This window comes from Triticum aestivum, chromosome 5D, assembly GCF_018294505.1.
Source record: "Triticum aestivum cultivar Chinese Spring chromosome 5D, IWGSC CS RefSeq v2.1, whole genome shotgun sequence".
NCBI lineage: Eukaryota > Viridiplantae > Streptophyta > Magnoliopsida > Poales > Poaceae > Triticum > Triticum aestivum.
In genome coordinates, this window is record NC_057808.1 from 439758004 (window position 1) to 439779246 (window position 21243).

Sequence of the window (21243 nt, forward strand, 5' to 3'; positions counted from 1 at the left end):
GCGGGTGGTGGGAGGGGACAATGCTCCCTCCTATGCTTTTATGCACCTGATCCCATCCCTCACCAGGATGATGATGAGGAGGACCATAGTTTCCTGCCTTTTCCTGATCTTGGGTTATACCTAATTAGGAAGGAGGCACGCCCATGGCAATCCTGGTCAAAATGGCAGGAGAAAATTCAAAACAACTTTAGTTACAGTATCAACGAAACAGAGGTGGTAGGGAAGGTAGCTCCAATTTTAGTGGTGTAGGTTATAGAGGAAATTACAACAACCCAAGAGGAAATGAGACAAGTGCAAAAGGAGACTGCAAAATATTCGAACTCAGGGTAGAAACATGTTCAGAATTCGCATATCCAATCTAATTTGGTGCAATCTGAGCAAAAAGGTCATATTCAAAGTGGTTTGCAAGCAGGCTCTGCCCCTGGTTAGAATCAACAGGTTTCAGAATGGATTACCTTAGGACGGGGTTGATACACTCATTTTGCATCACTATTTGTTTAGTACAAATTGCTTTCTATTAATGATGTTCTGCACATTATAGGACTACTCTAATGCATTTTCCCTCTTAATTTGCATATTTCATCGGGAGAGGAAAAATGCAGCAAAAGTTGCAGAAAAACACCAAAAGAAGAAACAATGAAGAATTAACTTTTTTGAAGACAAAAATAAAATATTTTTTAGAAGTTTCTCACGGGAAGTATGCTAGGGAAAAACCCCGACCTAGCCTCTGGTCGCACCAACAAGGCGTGTGAGGCCCATAGGCCAACTTCTGACTGCCTCCCAGTACCCCTGGTCACATATGCCCCCAAAACCCTATATGGTGTTGTATAAAACAACAAAATTCTCCCTACGACCAACCAAGAACACTGTGAAGATGCATAAGAGGTTTAGATCGTATCGTTACCAGCTTCAAGTTGCAGCGGAAGAAGAGTTGGTGTAGATGTTGGAAATATGCCCTAGAGGCAATAATAAATGGTTATTATTATATTTCTTTGTTCATGATAATCGTCTATTGTTCATGCTATAATTGTATTGTCCGGAAATCGTAATACATGTGTGAATGCATAGACCACAACGTGTCCCTAGTAAGCCTCTAGTTGACTAGCTCGTTGATCAACAGATAGTCATGGTTTCCTGACTATGGACATTGGATGTCATTGATAACGGGATCACATCATTAGGAGAATGATGTGATGGACAAGACCCAATCCTTAGCATAGCATAAAAGATCGTGTAGTTTCGTTTGCTAGAGCTTTTCCAATGTCAAGTATCTTTTCCTTAGACCATGAGATCGTGCAACTCCCGGATACCGTAGGAGTGCTTTGGGTGCACCAAACGTCACAACGTAACTGGGTGACTATAAAGGTGCACTACGGGTATCTCCGAAAGTGTCTGTTGGGTTGGCACGGATCGAGACTGGGATTTGTCACTCCGTGTGACGGAGAGGTATCTCTGGGCCCACTCGGTAATGCATCATCATAATGAGCTCAATGTGACTAAGGCGTTAGTCAGGGGATCATGCATTGCGGTACGAGTAAAGAGACTTGCCGGTAACGAGATTGAACAAGGTATTGGGATACCGACGATCGAATCTCGGGCAAGTAACATACCGATTGACAAAGGGAATTGTATGCGGGATTGATTGAATCCTCGACATCGTGGTTCATCCGATGAGATCATCGTGGAACATGTGGGAGCCAACATGGGTATCCAGATCCCGCTGTTGGTTATTGACCGGAGAGGCGTCTCGGTCATGTCTGCATGTCTCCCGAACCCGTAGGGTCTACACACTTAAGGTTCGGTGACGCTAGGGTTGAAGAGATATGAGTATGCGGAAACCCGAAAGTTTTTCGGAGTCCCTGATGAGATCCCGGACGTCACGAGGAGTTCCGGAATGGTCTGGAGGTGAAGAATTATATATAGGAAGTCAAGTTTCGGCCACCGGGAAAGTTTCGGGGGTTACCGGTATTGTACTGGGACCACCGGAAGGGTCCCGGGGGTCCACCGGGTGGGGCCACCTATCCCGGAGGGCCCCGTGGGCTGAAGTGGGAAGGGAACCAGCCCCTAGTGGGCTGGGCGCCCCCCCATGGGCCTCCCCCCTGCGCCTAGGGTTGGAAACCCTAGGGTGGGGGGCGCCCCACTTGCCTTGGGGGGCAAGGCACCCCCCTGGCCGCCGCCCCCCCATCCAGATGGGATCCCTGGCCGGCGCCCCCCCCCAGGGGGCCTATATAAAGGGGGGGAGGGAGGGCAGCAAACAACATAGCCTTGGGCGCCTCCCTCCTCCCCTGCTACACCTCTCCCTCTCGCAGAAGCTCGGCGAAGCCCTGCCGAGACCCGCTACATCCACCACCACGCCGTCGTGCTGCTGGATCTCCATCAACCTCTCCTTCCCCCTTGCTGGATCAAGAAGGAGGAGACGTCGCTGCACCGTACGTGTGTTGAACGCGGAGGTGCCGTCCGTTCGGCACTCGGTCATCGGTGATTTGAATCACGACGAGTACGACTCCGTCATCCACGTTCATTGGAACGCTTCCGCTCGCGATCTACAAGGGTATGTAGATGCACTCCTTTCCCCTCGTTGCTAGTATACTCCATAGATGCATCTTGGTGAGCGTAGGAAAATTTTAAAATTATGCTACGATTCCCAACAGTGGCATCATGAGCCAGGCCTATGCGTAGTTACTATGCACGAGTAGAACACAAAGCAGTTGTGGGCGTTGATGTTGCCAATTCTTCTTGCCGCTACTAGTCTTTTCTTGTTTCGGCGGTATTGTAGGATGAAGCGGCCCGGACCGACCTTACACGTACGCTTACGTGAGACAGGTTCCACCGATTGACATGCACTAGTTGCATAAGGTGGCTAGCGGGTGTCTGTCTCTCCTACTTTAGTCGGAACGGATTCGATGAAAAGGGTCCTTATGAAGGGTAAATAGAAATTGGCAAATCACGTTGTGGTCATACGTAGGTAAGAAACGTTCTTGCTAGAAACCTACAAACCACGTAAAAACTTGCAACAATAATTAGAGGACGTCTAACTTGTTTTTGCAGCATGTGCTATGTGATGTGATATGTCCAGAAGATGTGATGAATGATATATGTGATGTATGAGATTGATCATATTCTTGTAATAGGAATCACGACTTGCATGTCGATGAGTATGACAACCGGCAGGAGCCATAGTAGTTGTCTTTATTATTTTGTATGACCTGTGTATCATTAAATAACGCCATGTAAATTACTTTACTTTGTTGCTAAACGCGTTAGCCATAGAAGTAGAAGTAATCGTTGGCGTGACGACTTCATGAAGACACAATGATGGAGATCATGGTGTCATGCTGGTGACGAAGATGATCATGGTGCCCCGAAGATGGAGATCAAAGGAGCATAATGATATTGGCCATATCATGTCACTATTTGATTGCATGTGATGTTTATCATGTTTTTGCATCTTATTTGCTTAGAACGACGGTAGTGAGTAAGATGATCCCTTATAATAATTTCAAGAAAGTGTTCACCCTAACTGTGCACCGTTGCGAAGGTTCGTTGTTTCGAAGCACCACGTGATGATCGGGTGTGATAGATTCTAACGTTCGAATACAACGGGTGTTGACGAGCCTAGCATGTACAGACATGGCCTCGGAACACACGCAATACACTTAGGTTGACTTGACGAGCCTAGCATGTACAGACATGGCCTCGGAACACGGAGGACCGAAAGGTCGAGCATGAGTCGTATAGAAGATACGATCAACATGGAGATGTTCACCGATCTTGACTAGTCCGTCTCACGTGATGATCGGACACGGCCTAGTTAACTCGGATCATGTTTCACTTAGATGACTAGAGGGATGTCTATCTGAGTGGGAGTTCATTGAGTAATTTGATTAGATGAACTTAATTATCATGAACTTAGTCTAAAATCTCTACACTATGTCTTGTAGATCAAATGGCCAACGTTGTCCTCAATTTCAACACGTTCCTAGAGAAAACCAAGCTGAAAGATGATGGCAGCAACTATACGGACTGGGTCCGGAACCTGAGGATCATCCTCATAGTAGCCAAGAAAGATTATGTCCTAGAAGCACCGCTAGGTGAAGCACCAATCCCAGAAAACCAAGACGTTATGAACGCTTGGCAGCAGCGTGCTGATGATTACTCCCTCGTTCAGTGCGGCATGCTTTACAGCTTAGAACCGGGTCTCCAAAAGCGTTTTGAGAAACATGGAGCATATGAGATGTTCGAGGAGCTGAAATTGGTTTTCCAAGCTCATGCCCGGGTCGAGAGATATGAAGTCTCCGACAAGTTCTTCAGCTGTAAAATGGAGGAAAATAGTTCTGTAAGTGAGCACATACTCAGAATGTCTGGGTTGCACAACCGCTTGACTCAGCTGGGAGTTAATCTCCCGGATGACGCGGTCATTGACAGAATCCTTCAGTCGCTTCCACCAAGCTACAAGAGCTTTGTGATGAACTTCAATATGCAGGGGATGGAAAAGCCCATTCCTGAGATATATTCAATGCTGAAATCAGCGGAGGTGGAGATCAGAAAAGAACATCAAGTGTTGATGGTGAATAAAACAACTAAGTTCAAGAAGGGCAAGGGTAAGAAGAACTTCAAGAAGGACGGCAAGGGAGTTGCCGCGCCCGGTAAACCAGTTACTGGGAAGAAGTCAAAGAATGGACCCAAGCCTGAAACTGAGTGCTTTTATTGCAAGGGAAGTGGTCACTGGAAGCGGAACTGCCCCAAATACTTAGCGGAAAAGAAGGCCGGCAACACCAAAGGTATATGTGATATACATGTAATTGATGTATACCTTACCAGTACTCGTAGTAGCTCCTGGGTATTTGATACCGGTGCGGTTGCTCATATTTGTAACTCAAAACAGGAACTACGGAATAAACGGAGACTGGCGAAGGACGAGGTGACGATGCGCGTCGGGAATGGTTCCAAGGTCGATGTGATCGCCGTCGGCACGCTACCTTTGCATCTACCCACGGGATTAGTTTTAAACCTCAATAATTGTTATTTAGTGCCAGCTTTGAGCATGAACATTGTATCTGGATCTCGTTTAATTCGAGATGGCTACTCATTTAAATCCGAGAATAATGGTTGTTCTATTTATTTGAGAGATATGTTTTATGGTCATGCCCCGCTGGTCAATGGTTTATTCTTGATGAATCTCGAACGTGATGTTACACATGTTCATAGTGTGAATACCAAAAGATGTAAAGTTGATAACGATAGTCCCACATATCTGTGGCACTGCTGCCTTGGTCACGTTGGTGTCAAGCGCATGAAGAAGCTCCATGCAGATGGACTTTTGGAGTCTCTTGATTACGAATCATTTGACACGTGCGAACCATGCCTCATGGGTAAGATGACCAAGACTCCGTTCTCCGAAACAATGGAGCGAGCAACCAATTTATTGGAAATCATACATACCGATGTGTGCGGTCCAATGAGTGTTGAGGCTCGCGGAGGATATCGTTATGTTCTCACTCTCACTGATGACTTAAGTAGATATGGGTATATCTACCTAATGAAACACAAGTCTGAAACCTTTGAAAAGTTCAAGGAATTTCAGAGTGAGGTTGAGAATCAACGTGACAGGAGAATAAAATTCTTACGATCAGATCGTGGTGGAGAATATTTAAGTCACGAATTTGGTGCACACTTAAGGAAATGTGGAATAGTTTCACAACTCACGCCACCTGGAACACCTCAGAGAAACGGTGTGTCCGAACGTCGTAATCGCACTCTATTGGATATGGTGCGATCTATGATGTCTCTTGCCGATTTACCGCTCTCATTTTGGGGCTATGCTTTAGAGACAGCCGCATTCACTTTAAATAGGGCTCCGTCGAAATCCGTTGAGACGACACCGTATGAATTATGGTTTGGGAAGAAACCTAAGCTGTCGTTTCTAAAAGTTTGGGGATGCGATGCTTATGTCAAGAAACTTCAACCTGAAAAGCTCGAACCCAAGTCGGAGAAGTGCGTCTTCATAGGATACCCTAAGGAAACTATTGGGTATACCTTCTACCTCAGATCCGAAGGCAAGATCTTCGTTGCCAAGAACGGGTCCTTTCTGGAGAAGGAGTTTCTCTCGAAAGAATTGAGTGGGAGAAAAGTGGAACTTGATGAGGTGATAGTCACCCCTTCCGTACCGGAAAGTAGCGCAGCGCGGGAAAATGTTCCTGTGGTGCCTACACCGACTGGGAAGGAAGTTAATGATGATGATCATGAAGCTTCGGATCAAGTTACTACTGAACTTCGTAGGTCCACAAGGACACGTTCCGCACCAGAGTGGTACGGCAACCCTGTGCTGGAAATCATGTTGTTAGACAACAGTGAACCTTCGAACAATGAAGAAGCGATGGCGGGCCCGGATTCCGACAAATGGCTAGAAGCCATGAAATCCGAGATAGGATCCATGTATGAAAACGAAGTATGGACTTTGACTGACTTGCCCGATGACCGGCGAGCCATAGAAAACAAATGGATCTTTAAGAAGAAGACGGACACGGATGGTAATGTGACCATCTACAAAGCTCGACTTGTCGCTAAGGGTTATCGACAAGTTCAAGGGGTTGACTACGATGAGACTTTCTCACCCGTAGCGAAGCTGAAGTCCGTCCGAATCATGTTAGCAATTGCCGCATACTATGATTATGAGATATGGCAGATGGACGTCAAAACGGCATTCCTTAACGGCTTCCTTAAGGAAGAGTTGTATATGATGCAGTCGGAAGGTTTTGTCGATCCTAAGAATGCTAACAAAGTATGCAAGCTCCAGCGCTCAATCTATGGGCTGGTGCAAGCATCTCGGAGTTGGAACATTCGCTTTGATGAGATGATCAAAGCGTTTGGGTTTACACAGACTTATGGAGAAGCCTGTGTTTACAAGAAAGTGAGTGGGAGCTCTGTAGCATTTCTCATATTACATGTGGATGACATACTATTGATGGGAAATGATATAGAATTCTTGGAAAGTATAAAGGCCTATTTGAATAAGTGTTTTTCAATGAAGGACCTTGGAGAAGCTGCTTATATATTAGGCATCAAGATCTATAGAGATAGATCGAGACGCCTCATTGGTCTTTCACAGAGTACATACCTTGACAAGATATTGAAGAAGTTCAATATGGATCAGTCCAAGAAGGGGTTCTTGCCTGTATTGCAAGGTGTGCAATTGAGCACGGCTCAATGCCCGACCACGGCAGAAGATATAGAAAAGATGAGTGTCATCCCCTATGCCTCGGCCATAGGGTCTATTATGTATGCCATGCTGTGTACCAGACCTGATGTAAACCTTGCCGTGAGTTTGGTAGGAAGGTACCAAAGTAATCCCGGCATGGATCACTGGACAGCGGTCAAGAATATCCTGAAGTACCTGAAGAGGACTAAGGATATGTTTCTCGTTTATGGAGGTGACGAAGAGCTCGTCGTAAAGGGTTACGTCGACGCTAGCTTCGACACAGATCTGGATGACTCGAAGTCACAAACCGGATACGTGTATATTTTGAATGGAGGAGCAGTAAGCTGGTGCAGTTGCAAGCAAAGCGTCGTGGCGGGATCTACATGTGAAGCGGAGTACATGGCAGCCTCGGAGGCAGCACAGGAAGCAGTCTGGATGAAGGAGTTCATTACCGACCTAGGGGTGATTCCCAATGCGCCGGGCCCGATGACTCTCTTCTGTGACAACACTGGAGCTATTGCCCTTGCGAAGGAGCCCAGATTTCACAGGAAGACCAGGCATATCAAGCGTCGCTTCAACTCCATTCGTGAAAGTGTTCAAAATGGAGACATGGATATTTGTAAAGTACATACGGACCTGAATGTAGCAGATCCGTTGACTAAACCTCTCCCTAGAGCAAAACATGATCAACACCAGGACGCAATGGGTGTTCGATTCATCACAATGTAACTAGATTATTGACTCTAGTGCAAGTGGGAGACTGTTGGAAATATGCCCTAGAGGCAATAATAAATGGTTATTATTATATTTCTTTGTTCATGATAATCGTCTATTGTTCATGCTATAATTGTATTGTCCGGAAATCGTAATACATGTGTGAATGCATAGACCACAACGTGTCCCTAGTAAGCCTCTAGTTGACTAGCTCGTTGATCAACAGATAGTCATGGTTTCCTGACTATGGACATTGGATGTCATTGATAACGGGATCACATCATTAGGAGAATGATGTGATGGACAAGACCCAATCCTTAGCATAGCATAAAAGATCGTGTAGTTTCGTTTGCTAGAGCTTTTCCAATGTCAAGTATCTTTTCCTTAGACCATGAGATCGTGCAACTCCCGGATACCGTAGGAGTGCTTTGGGTGCACCAAACGTCACAACGTAACTGGGTGACTATAAAGGTGCACTACGGGTATCTCCGAAAGTGTCTGTTGGGTTGGCACGGATCGAGACTGGGATTTGTCACTCCGTGTGACGGAGAGGTATCTCTGGGCCCACTCGGTAATGCATCATCATAATGAGCTCAATGTGACTAAGGCGTTAGTCAGGGGATCATGCATTGCGGTACGAGTAAAGAGACTTGCCGGTAACGAGATTGAACAAGGTATTGGGATACCGACGATCGAATCTCGGGCAAGTAACATACCGATTGACAAAGGGAATTGTATGCGGGATTGATTGAATCCTCGACATCGTGGTTCATCCGATGAGATCATCGTGGAACATGTGGGAGCCAACATGGGTATCCAGATCCCGCTGTTGGTTATTGACCGGAGAGGCGTCTCGGTCATGTCTGCATGTCTCCCGAACCCGTAGGGTCTACACACTTAAGGTTCGGTGACGCTAGGGTTGAAGAGATATGAGTATGCGGAAACCCGAAAGTTTTTCGGAGTCCCTGATGAGATCCCGGACGTCACGAGGAGTTCCGGAATGGTCTGGAGGTGAAGAATTATATATAGGAAGTCAAGTTTCGGCCACCGGGAAAGTTTCGGGGGTTACCGGTATTGTACTGGGACCACCGGAAGGGTCCCGGGGGTCCACCGGGTGGGGCCACCCCCCAAGGGGGCCTATATAAAGGGGGGGAGGGAGGGCAGCAAACAACACAGCCTTGGGCGCCTCCCTCCTCCCCTGCTACACCTCTCCCTCTCGCAGAAGCTCGGCGAAGCCCTGCCGAGACCTGCTACATCCACCACCACGCCGTCGTGCTGCTGGATCTCCATCAACCTCTCCTTCCCCCTTGCTGGATCAAGAAGGAGGAGACGTCGCTGCACCGTACATGTGTTGAACGCGGAGGTGCCGTCCGTTCGGCACTCGGTCATCGGTGATTTGAATCACGACGAGTACGACTCCGTCATCCACGTTCATTGGAACGCTTCCGCTCGCGATCTACAAGGGTATGTAGATGCACTCCTTTCCCCTCGTTGCTAGTATACTCCATAGATGCATCTTGGTGAGCGTAGGAAAATTTTAAAATTATGCTACGATTCCCAACAGTAGATCGTTGATGAAGTCCCTCGAACCATTCACGAATGATCCCTCGAACCGATGACCGAAAGCACAACCTCTTTACAGATTGCAAGTGTACGGACTTCACGATCCGACAGCGCTTCGTCATCCAGAGCTAATCGTGGCCAGATAATTAGAGGAGGAAGAAGAGAACCTCATGGAGCTTCTCTATTATGAGGATTAGAGAGAACTAGAACTATCTAGTCTAGATCAAAATAGATGAGAAGTAGAGCAAGAAAGAACTAGAGCAGGCTTGAAAACTTGTATTCTAGGGGCTAGCCCTGCCCCTCTATTTATATGTTGAGCCTTGAGGTCGCAACTTGGGGTGGGGGCCTCCCCAAAGTCGGTTTGGAACACAAGGAAGAGTCCTCCTCGGATTCCAGCAAGAAACGCCAAGGTTCCCCGCGTTTCCGAAAACGCCATGAACCTCGGCGTCTGGCCCAGGACCAGATGCCAGGGACCCTGGCATCTTGCCCATGTCCTCCGTAAAACCCCCTTTTGCACTGATCTCAAGCCTCGTGGGCCTTATTCCTTGGCCCTAGCCAAGGTGTTCTCGCAATAGAACATTTCTGAAAATATCCGAAACTCTTTCAGAACTCTCTCGAAACTATTTCTTATATTTCTGGAACTATTCTGAGAATATTTTCTCATAACTCTTGCTCCACCAACACTTAACAGATCGTGATTCCCTTAAGCTTGTGACCCTGTAGGTTCGGTAAAACATAGACATGAACAAAACTTATTTCTTTCAATGACCGATAGCGGAACTGTGGACGTCCATATCGATCCCTATGAATATATGAATGGCATTCGAGTGAACCTTTGGTTATCATGTGATGTTCCCTTTGCTTCGCGATACTTGACAAAACCCGAGGTGAGATGTATCGGTATCCTCTTGAATCATCACCATGCTCACTATACCGATCTCCTCGTTACCGGTTTTGTTCTTCTTTCCCGTTGACGTGTTCTTTACCGGTTTTGTTCTTCTTTCCCGTGACGTAGTCACCTATGTTGGGCCAGATAATGATGGATGCTGTCACACCGAGAGGTCCCTAAGAATATCTCTCCATCCTAAGAGGAGCAAATTCCACTCTCGAGCTATCTAGTCCCTTGTCAAACTTTCCGATGAACCTGCAAGTTGTCGTTACGATCATCGTGTTACAGATGACGTTTGAGCAACCCAACGTCCACCATACGGTAAGAAGTGACTATGATACTCTAATGGTCTAAGGGACTAAAACACACGTTAACACTCTGTGTTATAATAATCGATTTCACACGATGTTATCTCAAAGTATAACAAAGAGTTTGGATCGATTCAATATGATCGTTCTTCTAACGTCATACTCTCAAAGTTTTTTTAGGATTATCATTACACTTAACGATATCCAAAGATCCGGAAAACATGATCATAAACAACACTTGAGCTAGTCTTAGAGGCGAGACTAGGAATCCTATTTTGTCGTTTATCATTCCACACGTGCATGAGTTTTCCACTGAATTGCATATTTCAGGATCATAGCAGTTATAACATAGAATACAAACCCCTAATTATGAACATGAAAATATAATAATACAATATTATTGCCTCCGGCGCATATTTCCAATATATGGTTGAAAAAAGTCCAAAACTAATCTTGAACTTGTAGATGAAAGCTAAATCGAACCATGAACTTGTAATCCCATAAATTAGCACACCGAACTCTTTGATCCCGGTTATTTTGAACCTTGAGGGCGTTTCCAAACAGGGATCGTCAACGTGGCAGATCAAATCCCGGGATTGTCCGCTAAGGACGCGATTGGGCCGGCCCATCAGACGTAAAGCCAGGTTTTCTTTTTTTACTTTTCCATAAGGCACGGCGTAAAAATACCAAAAAATACACTCCGGTGAATCAAAGTTGCGACTTGGCACCGCGGATCTCCAGTTGCTGGCCACCAGACTATATGGCTGTTAGTGAGATAACTAGAAGCCCAAATATAATTAATCAAAGACCGCAACGTCGAGATTTCATTTTTTTTAAAGCAAGCAAATTTTGGAAACGTAAGCAACTTTGAAGTCCTGAGCATCTGCAAAAGTATGTACACTTTTGAAATTCCGAATACTAAGATTTTTTTTGAAGACGCAATCAGTTTTTAAAAGCGAACACTCTTTGAAACATAAACATTTTTAAAAAGGGGAAACAATTTTTGAATCCTGAATAAATTTGCACAAACTTTTAAAAAAAGATCATCCATTTGAAAGAGAAAATTTGTTCATAATTCAAAAAGTGTTCACGCATTTGGTAAATTGTTGAGAAGTTAAAAAAAGTTCATGTTTTCTATTTTTGGCCACATTGAAAATGTTTTGTGTTTTACAGAAAGTGTTTGGAATTTTCAAGTTCTGTTTACATTTTAAAAAACTTTTCGTGATTTCAAAAAGTGTTCACATTTGTCAAAAGATGTTCGGAATTCCAAAAGTTCTGTTTACATATATGAAGGTTTTTTTTTTTGCGGTTGAACATATATGAACGTTCCCCTGGCTCTTATAGTGGTCGTGCTATCTGTTGTCATTGGCAACGTTCAGAGCTGAGCGTTCAGCTGCGCTTGTTCTCAGTTTCAGATACTGAGTTCGAGTGTGCTTTAAGCATTTTGGGTAGTGTGTTTTTTTTGTTGCTCAGTAATTTTTTGTCGCTCGTTAACTGGTATAGAAGACAAGTGGATTTGTGTAGTTTTAAAAATGTTTATTGTCCTTACCAAAAATTAAAAATAATTATCATTATGAAAATAAAAAACAAAGAAACAAAAAGGAAAACGAAAAACAAAAGAGAAAAATCACACAATAATAGCGACTGCGCTGATGGGCCGGCCCGATTCGCCCTATTGTACAGCCAGCTGGTCAACGATCCTAAGATTTGACTTGCACATCAGCGAATACCAACTAAACACCCTTAAGGTAGAAAATAGATCAGGATCAGAAAGTTTGGTGTGCTAATTTACGGGATTACAAGTTCAGAGTTTAATTTAGCTTTCGTCTATAAGTTTAAGGTTTGTTTTAGACTTTTTTCGATACCGTAGGATAGAAATATTTTTTTCGCTTACAAAAATGTATCATCACGTGAATTACTCGTTCCCATCACCCAATAATAGTGATGATTGCGAACCAACTTGTGGTTGAATAGTTAGAGTGTCTGTGGTATCCCTAACCCATCAGGGTTCAAGTCCTGGTGCTCGCATTTATTCCTGGATTTATTTCAGGATTTCTGGCGATGCGCATTCAGTGGGAGGAGACGTTCTCGTCAACGATGAGGTGCCTACGGTGACTTCGTAAATTTCAATATGATATGCCGGCTCAGTCTTTTGGAGGTGTTCATAGCAGCAAGGTGTGCGTATGTGCGTTCATAGGGGTGAGTGTATGCGCGTGTATATGTGCGCCTGTGTCTGTACTGTGTTCAAAATAATAATAAAAATAATAGTGATGATTCAATCCACTATACATAATGTTTCCTTGGCTGGGAAAACATATTATCATCACCAAAAATATATCTTAGAAAGTACTCCATCATGCGTGACTAATTAATATGCCAGATTTGGTTGTTATAATTACAAAAAATGTTCCCGAAAATTGAGCTATTCTTTCTGCATACCAGACGTGATTCTTGGAAGGATTTGTTTGCAAACAGTAATTGACAGAAACTAACTGCCACCAAGTCCATCCCAAGCCGGAAGCAGTCAATTAACGGCATAATCCAGCGAATCAGGCGCGGGGATTTACTGGCAGATCGGACGATGCACGTGCTTTTGATCCAATGGCCATACGAAGAAGCAAAAGATTAGAAGCTACGTGAAGCCATGCATGCAGTTCAAAACTGGAAACATTAAACCTACGTGAGGAGATCCTTGGAAATCTGGTCTATGCAAGTATGGAAAGTATTGAGAGAGAGGGCAGAGATGGAGCAAGATTAGGACGAATTAAGCCGTGATCTCGACCACATTAAACCCCGGCCAGCCTGTGATCTCGCACAATCTTCAAATTTGGCAAAGTGAACTTGATCATCTCCGCATTCAATCCCGACCTTCTATAACTAGCACGCGCAGATCGCATCCAAGAACTCAACTCGTGTGCAAAACCAATGGAGCGCAGCTCTTGTACCACGTCCATGGAGCTGGTGCTAGTGGAGAGCGTGGAGGGGGAACAGGAGGTGCAGCCGGCGAATGGGGAGCCGTCGGCGCCGGCCCTGGAGCTAAACCTCCTCGGCGCCCTCGGTGCTGAGGAGAAGGGGAAGGCCAAGTCGAGCGAGGCGGCGGGGCCGTCCGTGGAGCAGAAGGCCGCCGCCGCAGGCGGCGAGAAGCGCCGCATGTTCAAGTGCAACTACTGCCAGCGCAAGTTCTACACGTCGCAGGCGCTGGGCGGCCACCAGAACGCGCACAAGCGCGAGCGCTCCATCGCCAAGCGCGTCGCCGCCGGGCGGGGCGGCGGCCCGGGCGCCCTGTACGGCGCGGCCGACCCCCTCGTGCCGCACCACCTCCGCTACCCCAGCGTCTGGCCCTATTCCGCCCCCGGCAGGTTGTTCCTCGGCCGGGGCTCCGCCGCTGCGCCGTTCTACGGAATGCACATGCACCACCACGGATGGGGCGCGGCGGCCCTGCCGTCCCTGGCTGGGCTCGCGCGTCACGCCGCTGCCAACCGCCCGATGCACCCGCCGGAAGTCCCTGACGCGGCGCCGGCGATGCCCGCGCCGATCCGGTGGGCTGGTGGCAGCTCCGCCGGCAGCGGCAGTGGCCACGGCGGCGATCAGAACGGTAATGAAGTGAAGCAAGAGGAGGAGATCGCCGGCAAGATAGACTTGACCCTCAAGCTCTAGCTATCTCCGTAGGGTCTGATCAATTTCATTACTCCCGTTAGAGCCTTAAGATTCGATCTTGTTGTTGACAATGGTCATTGCTAGTATCAGTCATCTAATTAGTTGTTGATATGAGAAGTTCAATCCGGTCTTTCTTAATTGTGTCAACCCCAAGAGAAGAGATACTAGCTAGGAGTATAAGAGATTTACCTTATTATGAGAAAAACATCATATCTATCTATTTATAGTTTTATACACGGGAACAACAAGTCCTGTGTTTTGTCTTCCCTAGCTATGTTGTTCCATTCCTCCATTTCTTGATTGTACGTCAAGAGAAGAGATTGCAGCAGCTCTTTCTTTTGCGCAGTTAAATGCAGTGTACTCCCTCCGTTCCTAAATATAAGTCTTTGCAGAGATTTTACTATGAACCACACACGGATGTATATAGATGCATTTTAAGTGTAGATTCGTCCATTATGCTTCGTATGTAGTCCACCTAGTGAAATCTCTACAAAGACTTATATTTAGGAACGGAGGGAATACTGGATACTTGAATTGTTCTACCTGATTGAGCTAGTTGTGCCCTTGTGAGCCGAATTGCTTACTACCATCCGCCATGAACGATATAATAATAACCCTGAACCAGTTAATATCCGTTCGCTTGAGAAAATCAGAGTAATCAAAATGGCCTTATTGGTTATAGCTCGGTATCACCATGGGCTATTTGCAATCTGAAATGTGATCTGAGTTAAAATTATATTCTACTCCCTCCGTCCCATAATATAAGATGTTATTACATCCAATATATAAGTATGCAAGACACTATTAGTGATACGTCGACATTGATTGACAAAACAAAACATGGTTGTTATTTGCTTATCAGTGGAAATTTTGTAACATCTGTTTATTCTTGATTGTGTGATATGCTGTTCATTGGTGCGGTTCTCTAGTTTTCTTGGTCTTCAGCCAAATAAGAACCATGTGGTATCTCTTTATTTCCAGTTAACACCATGTTTGTACTTTGCAATAAGATTGCGGATTTGGTGTGGGAGATTCGTTTGAACTTTAAAACCCTATGGACTTAATGTATTGCTAACCATGTTTTTCTTTCTTTCTGTAGAGCTTTGTAGATATGTATATACATGCATTTTGTGTACCTGTTGTGGACCCTAACCACGGTTTATTGGCCAACTGATGGCGCGCTTAAAATCCAGTTCCTGGATGAGCTTCGTGTGATCCGTGCAGCCTGCGCGCGACCGTGGGTTGTGGCGGGGGATTTTAATCTCATCGTCGACGCAGCTGACAAGAGCAACAACTTGATTAACAGGCGCATGATGGGCCGTTTTTGCCGCCTCCTGAATGACCTGGAGCTCAAGGAAGCCTGCCTCATCGGGCGGTGATATACATGGAGTAATGAGAGATGCCAGCCCACGCTCAAAAAGATTGACCGCTGGTTCTCCACGGCGGACTGGGATGCGGGCCATCCGGAACACTTGCTGCAGGCCTTGTCCTCTTCCATCTCAGACCACTGCCCATTGCACATGGTAACCAACGTCTCCTTCCATCGCAAATCCCGCTTTCACTTCCAGAGCTACTGGCCGTCCATCCCCGGCTTCCATGAGGTGGTAGCCGCAAGCTAGAACTCCCTCCCTCCGAAGGCAAACCCCTTTGTGGACCTTTTTCTGAGGTTGAAAGCCACTGCCAAAGCACTGACCAAATGGAATCAATCAAGGATCGGAAATATCAAGGAGCAGATCATGCTTGCGAACGAGCTCATATTGTGCTTCGACCAGGCGATGGACACACGGTCGTTATCGGGAGGGGTGCGTGGTTGCGGTGTCAGCTCAAGAAGAAGGTCCTTGGCCTGGCTTCACTCCAGAGGACGATTGCTCGGCAGAAATCTCGCATTTCATGGCTAAAGGCAGGCGACACTAGCGAGACGTTCATCAAGATCTTTGCGAGCCACCGGTGGAGGAGAAATCATGTGTTCAGATTGAAGAACGGCGTCTGGGAGGCGACCACGCGGGAGGGCATGTGCGCGCTGGCGGGCGGATACTACGCAGGCCTGCTTGGCGTCCCAGTTAGCAGGCAGCACACTCTGTGCCTGCCAGCGCTCGGGCTTCCTGAGGTCGACACCTCGGCGCTTGAGTCCCCGCTCACTGAAGACATAATCTGGAACACGATAAAAGGAATGCAACCAGACAAGGCACCAGGGCCTGATTGGTTCACGACGAGGTTCTACCAGTCCTGCTGGTCCATCATCAAAGACGTGGTGATGAAGGCGGTGCAATCATTCAACGGTGTTGAGGGCAGAGGGATGGACAGGTTGAATGAGGCGTTCATCGTGCTGCTGCCAAAGATGGAAGGGGCGCTGGACATCAAAGACTTCAGACCCATTAGCCTCATTCACAGCTTCGCAAAGATTATTGCCAAGGCTATGTCAGCGGAGCTCGCGCCACTGATCCCTAAACTGGTGGACCCCATCTCCCCCCGGCTTTTCATCATCGTGATGGACGTCCTCACGGCGATGTTCAGGAAGGCGGAAGAGGCGGGCCTCTTTGCTTCGCTGCACACTCGTGGCATTCACCACCGCCTCTCGTTGTGCGCCGACGATGCTATCCTCCTCCTTAGCCCGCTGGCCGCCGAGATGTACGTGGCTAAACAGATCCTCGAGTGCTTCGGGGAGGCCATGGGACTCAGATGCAACTTCACGAAAAGCTCAATCTCCATGATCCGCTACTAGGAGGAGGGCATTCAGGAGATCGTCGCAGTGGTCGGCTGCAGCATCAAGGGGCTGCCAATTACCTACCTTGGCCTCCCCCTATCCCTGCGGGCACTTACCCGAACGGAGCTCCAGCCCCTCATTGATCGGATCGCGGCGCAGCTACCGACATGGAAAGTTGCCCTTCTTCGCCGGGCTGGCAGGCTCACCTTGGTGAACTGCAGGCTCTCGGCTATGCCAATCTTCCATTTGATGGCGCTTGACTTACCACCATGGTTTTTCAAGTGCATTGACAAGCTTCGGAGGGGTTTCTTCTGGCGTGGGGTAGAGGATGCCAAGGGGGGCTACTGCCTGGTAGCATGGCAGATCGTCTGCTCGCCCAAGCCATACGATGGACTGGGGGTGCTCAACTTGAGGTTGCTCAATTAGGCTCTGAGTTTGCGCTGGCTCTGGCTACAAAAGACCGCGTTGGACACGCCCTGGAACGGCCTGAACGCAGCCGTCTCGGACGAGGCCGCAGGGCTAGGCAGCGCAGTGCTGCGGTGCGTCCTAGAGGACGGACGTAGCATCAGCTTCTGGCTTGACCTGTGGCTGGATGGCCGCTCCCTGGCGCAGCGGGCGCCCAAACCTACTCGCGTGCGTTAGGCCCGCGGGTCGTAAGCTGACTGTGGATGAAGTTTTGCATGGCCACACATGGGCAGACGGGATTCGCGGCGCGCCGACGGTTCCTGCCATCGCGTAGTTCCTTCTGATTTGGGAGGAGGTGCGGGCAGTCGCCCTCTCCGACTCCCTGATGCTTTCTCCTGGCGCCTTGGCGCGGCTGGCCGGTACTCATCCCGCGATACTTACGCCGCTTTCTTCCTCGGGAGGGAGTATGCACCTCGTGCCGAGGAGATCTGGCGTTCTTGGGCCCCTCTTAAGGTTAAAAGTTTCTCCTGGCTCGCAGTGCAGGGAAGGTTATGGACGGCCGATAGGCTTGCCCGACGGAACCTGCCACACACATAGGTTTGCCAGCTCTGCTGCCAGCAAGACGAGGACACCACGCACATGCTCCTGGGCAGCCCCTTCGGGTGCGAGGTCTGGTACATCATGCTACTTCCCATGGGTCTACATCGATTCACACCGGACGGCACGAAGGGCTTAGCGGACTGGTGGCCGCAGCTGGCGGAGGCAGCGGCGGTTAGGCACAGCAGACGAACGAATACCACCATCATAGCCACGCTCCGCTTCATCTGGCTTGAGCGTAACAATCGTGTCTTCGAGCGCAAGATATCCCCGCCGAACTCCACCGTAAATCTCATTAGGGCTGAGCTCCGCCTGTGGACTCATGATAGGGTAGAGGGCAGCCATCCTTTCCAGATTCACTAGGAACTAGAGCATGCCCGATAGCTGGGCCTGCAAGGCGGCTTTCGCAGTGTAACTCAATCTGTACTGAGACTCCTTTCTCTCCTTAATTGAAAAGACATGCAACACTCCTGCATGTTCTTGAAAAAAAAGTGTACCTGTTGTGTCTGAAAATAAAACGTGACCTTACTTTTCTGCATGTATATTAATGGATGTGCTCCTTGCTCTATCAGGACATAGATAGTTTGTTTGAATCACTGCTGTTGTTGCTTCCTCTGTTGGGGGAGGGAATTGAGATTTTACATCTGCCTACGTCCACCTATAGTTTTTTTAGAACGAAGGCTCAAGAAGAACCCGACTTTGAATTAACAAAGCCATCAACCGGCCAGGGATTACACAAGACCATCGTTACAACCACTGAACAACTGCGAACAACCGGTAACAAGAACAAGAAGGAAAAAACTACAGATACATAGTGTTGCCGTAGCAGCTTACAAGCACCAAAGACTACAAGACCTATAAAGATAAGCAAACTAAGCACTAGTTAGTAGTCGATGGAGTCCTCCAAGTGATGTAGATCAAGTAGAGCAAACGAGGAGGTTCTTCATACGGAAACAAAGTACAGCAAAGGTCGCGTCCTCATCTACACCGAAAGGTGGACCCCTTGGTCGATCCGCTCCTCTCCAAATCCAGAGGGGACCCTTGCCCCTCGCCTTGGCTCGAAAGGCGCGGGAACGCTGGAAGATGGAAAAGCTCAACCTAGAGCAAGGATTGGACACGATTTCAGGCACCATGGGAGATTCTCAACCCGACACGCCGCTGCACGAGGATAACCAGACGAATTGCCACACCGCGGCTCACTGCTACAAACCACCAAGAGGAAAACTGCACAAGGGCGCTGACACTAAACAATCGAACATCGAGGAAGATGGAGCAACCTTACTGGAAGGAGATCAAGTCCGTAGGAGTCAGCTCCGTGCGCAAGCCACCGCATCAAGTTGCTGCTAGCAAAAGAGAGGAACCCTATCCCCTCCCTGCCCAAGAACTATGGCGCCAAAACCGGCGAGCAAGCAAACAAAGATCAGGCTATGAACAGATCACTAAGGAAGCAGGACGTCATTGCTACATAGACAAAAGCACCAAGCTTCATCTCCCTCGCTGATGACGCAGCCAACCCGACAACCACCTTACAACACCTCTGCACTCTCCTACCATGCCCAAGACGACACCTTCAAGAAGGTGGCGACGCACGACACGCCGTTGCCGTCCAGTCTTGACAAGACAAAGGTTTTCACCCGGGTCATGGAGCGGGAGGGAGAGGAAACGAAACCTCGACGACGCCTCCGAGGAGGGGAACGACACCTGCCTGTGTCGCCGAGGCCGTGGCCGGAGAACCAGCCAAGGATTTCTCCCGGTCCTGTTCCGCAGCTCCACGCATCCCCACCTTCGACGGATCTGGCGTCCAGAGGCCGCCGGCGACCAGATCCGGCAAGGAGCGCTGCAAGGGGAACTGGAAGCAACCTTCAGATCCGAACGCGAGCAAGGAGGCCGCGCCCCCGCTGCGACCGGCGACAGCGCCCACCGTCACTCACCACCCTCGCGACCAAGGAGACGGGGGGACAACACCCGCGACGCCGCTCGCCGCAGAAACGGCGCCGCGGCACCACCCGAGGCGCCACCTCGGCGCCCTAAGACCTTCGCGAGGAGCGAAGCAGCCAGATCCTCGCTGCCGCCGTCCTGGGCCACGCGGGCTTCGCCGGAGGCCTCCTCGGGCTGCGACGAGGGGGGAGAATGGGGGTCGGCGGCTAGGTTTTCGTCGCCTCCCGTGTCGCACCAAACGGAGCGATGCGGGGGCCAGGAGGGCGGATTTTTTTCCAACCCGTCTCTCCACCTCTAGTTCCATCAAGATTGTACCGCGGCTCGCCAAACAAGATCTCATCATTTGTCAAGCTGTTTACTTATTGTACGTATCTCCCTTTCAGACAATTAACTGATCATAGATACCTGAACATCATGCGTGCACATTTACGTCCAGCGCCAAAGACAGTGCTTCACAGCATGCCAACGCTTCCACTGAGGCATGGCGAGTCAGATAGTCCGTGTAAATCGTCGCCTTGATACTGGCCTTGCGGATCCGGCACTAGAACAGACCATACCTATCGAGCCATCAAGACGAGCACGAATCTCTTGAACACGGCGAGCATTGCGTGATTTGTATGTCCTAGTCCTGGCAAGTAATCGTCCTTCGAACTATTGGTGATGCAATTCTCTAGTTATTTTTAGTGAAGGTGCTACTCAAGCACCCAGTCTCGAGTTCCGGGCAAAAGCCTAATTTTAACACGTGTTGTTTATGTAGAGGCCAGATGTCTGCTTATTGTGCTAGTATCCTTTTGATACTTCATTTTAAACTAATAGAATCCATCCTTGGTCGAAAAATGTGCATCCATGATCTATCGGTCCATTTTGTCTTTACAAAAGCTCCGCAGGCCAGGTCTATTGGCACTTGGCAGACACAATGGGGGTGTGTGCTCACCTTTTTCCCCAAAAACGGCCGCGTACCCACTTAGGCCCAGTTCTTTTGCTAGAATCTATGCAGCGCTGCAGGCGCCCGTTAACGATCCGGCGCCTGCAGTGTTGCTAGCATGGGCCGGCCCACTAGCGTGTTGCCTGGTTTTTTTTTTTGATAATTTTTGTTATGAAAATAGAAATATGAAATCACAAAAGGTTCACAGATTTAAAGAAAAAAAAAGGTTCAACCATTTGAAATAAGTTAATGTCTTTAAAAAAGGTTCATCAATTTAGAAAAAAGTTCATCAATTTAAAAACAAGTTCATTCAAATTGAAAAAAAAGTTCACTAAATTTTTAAAA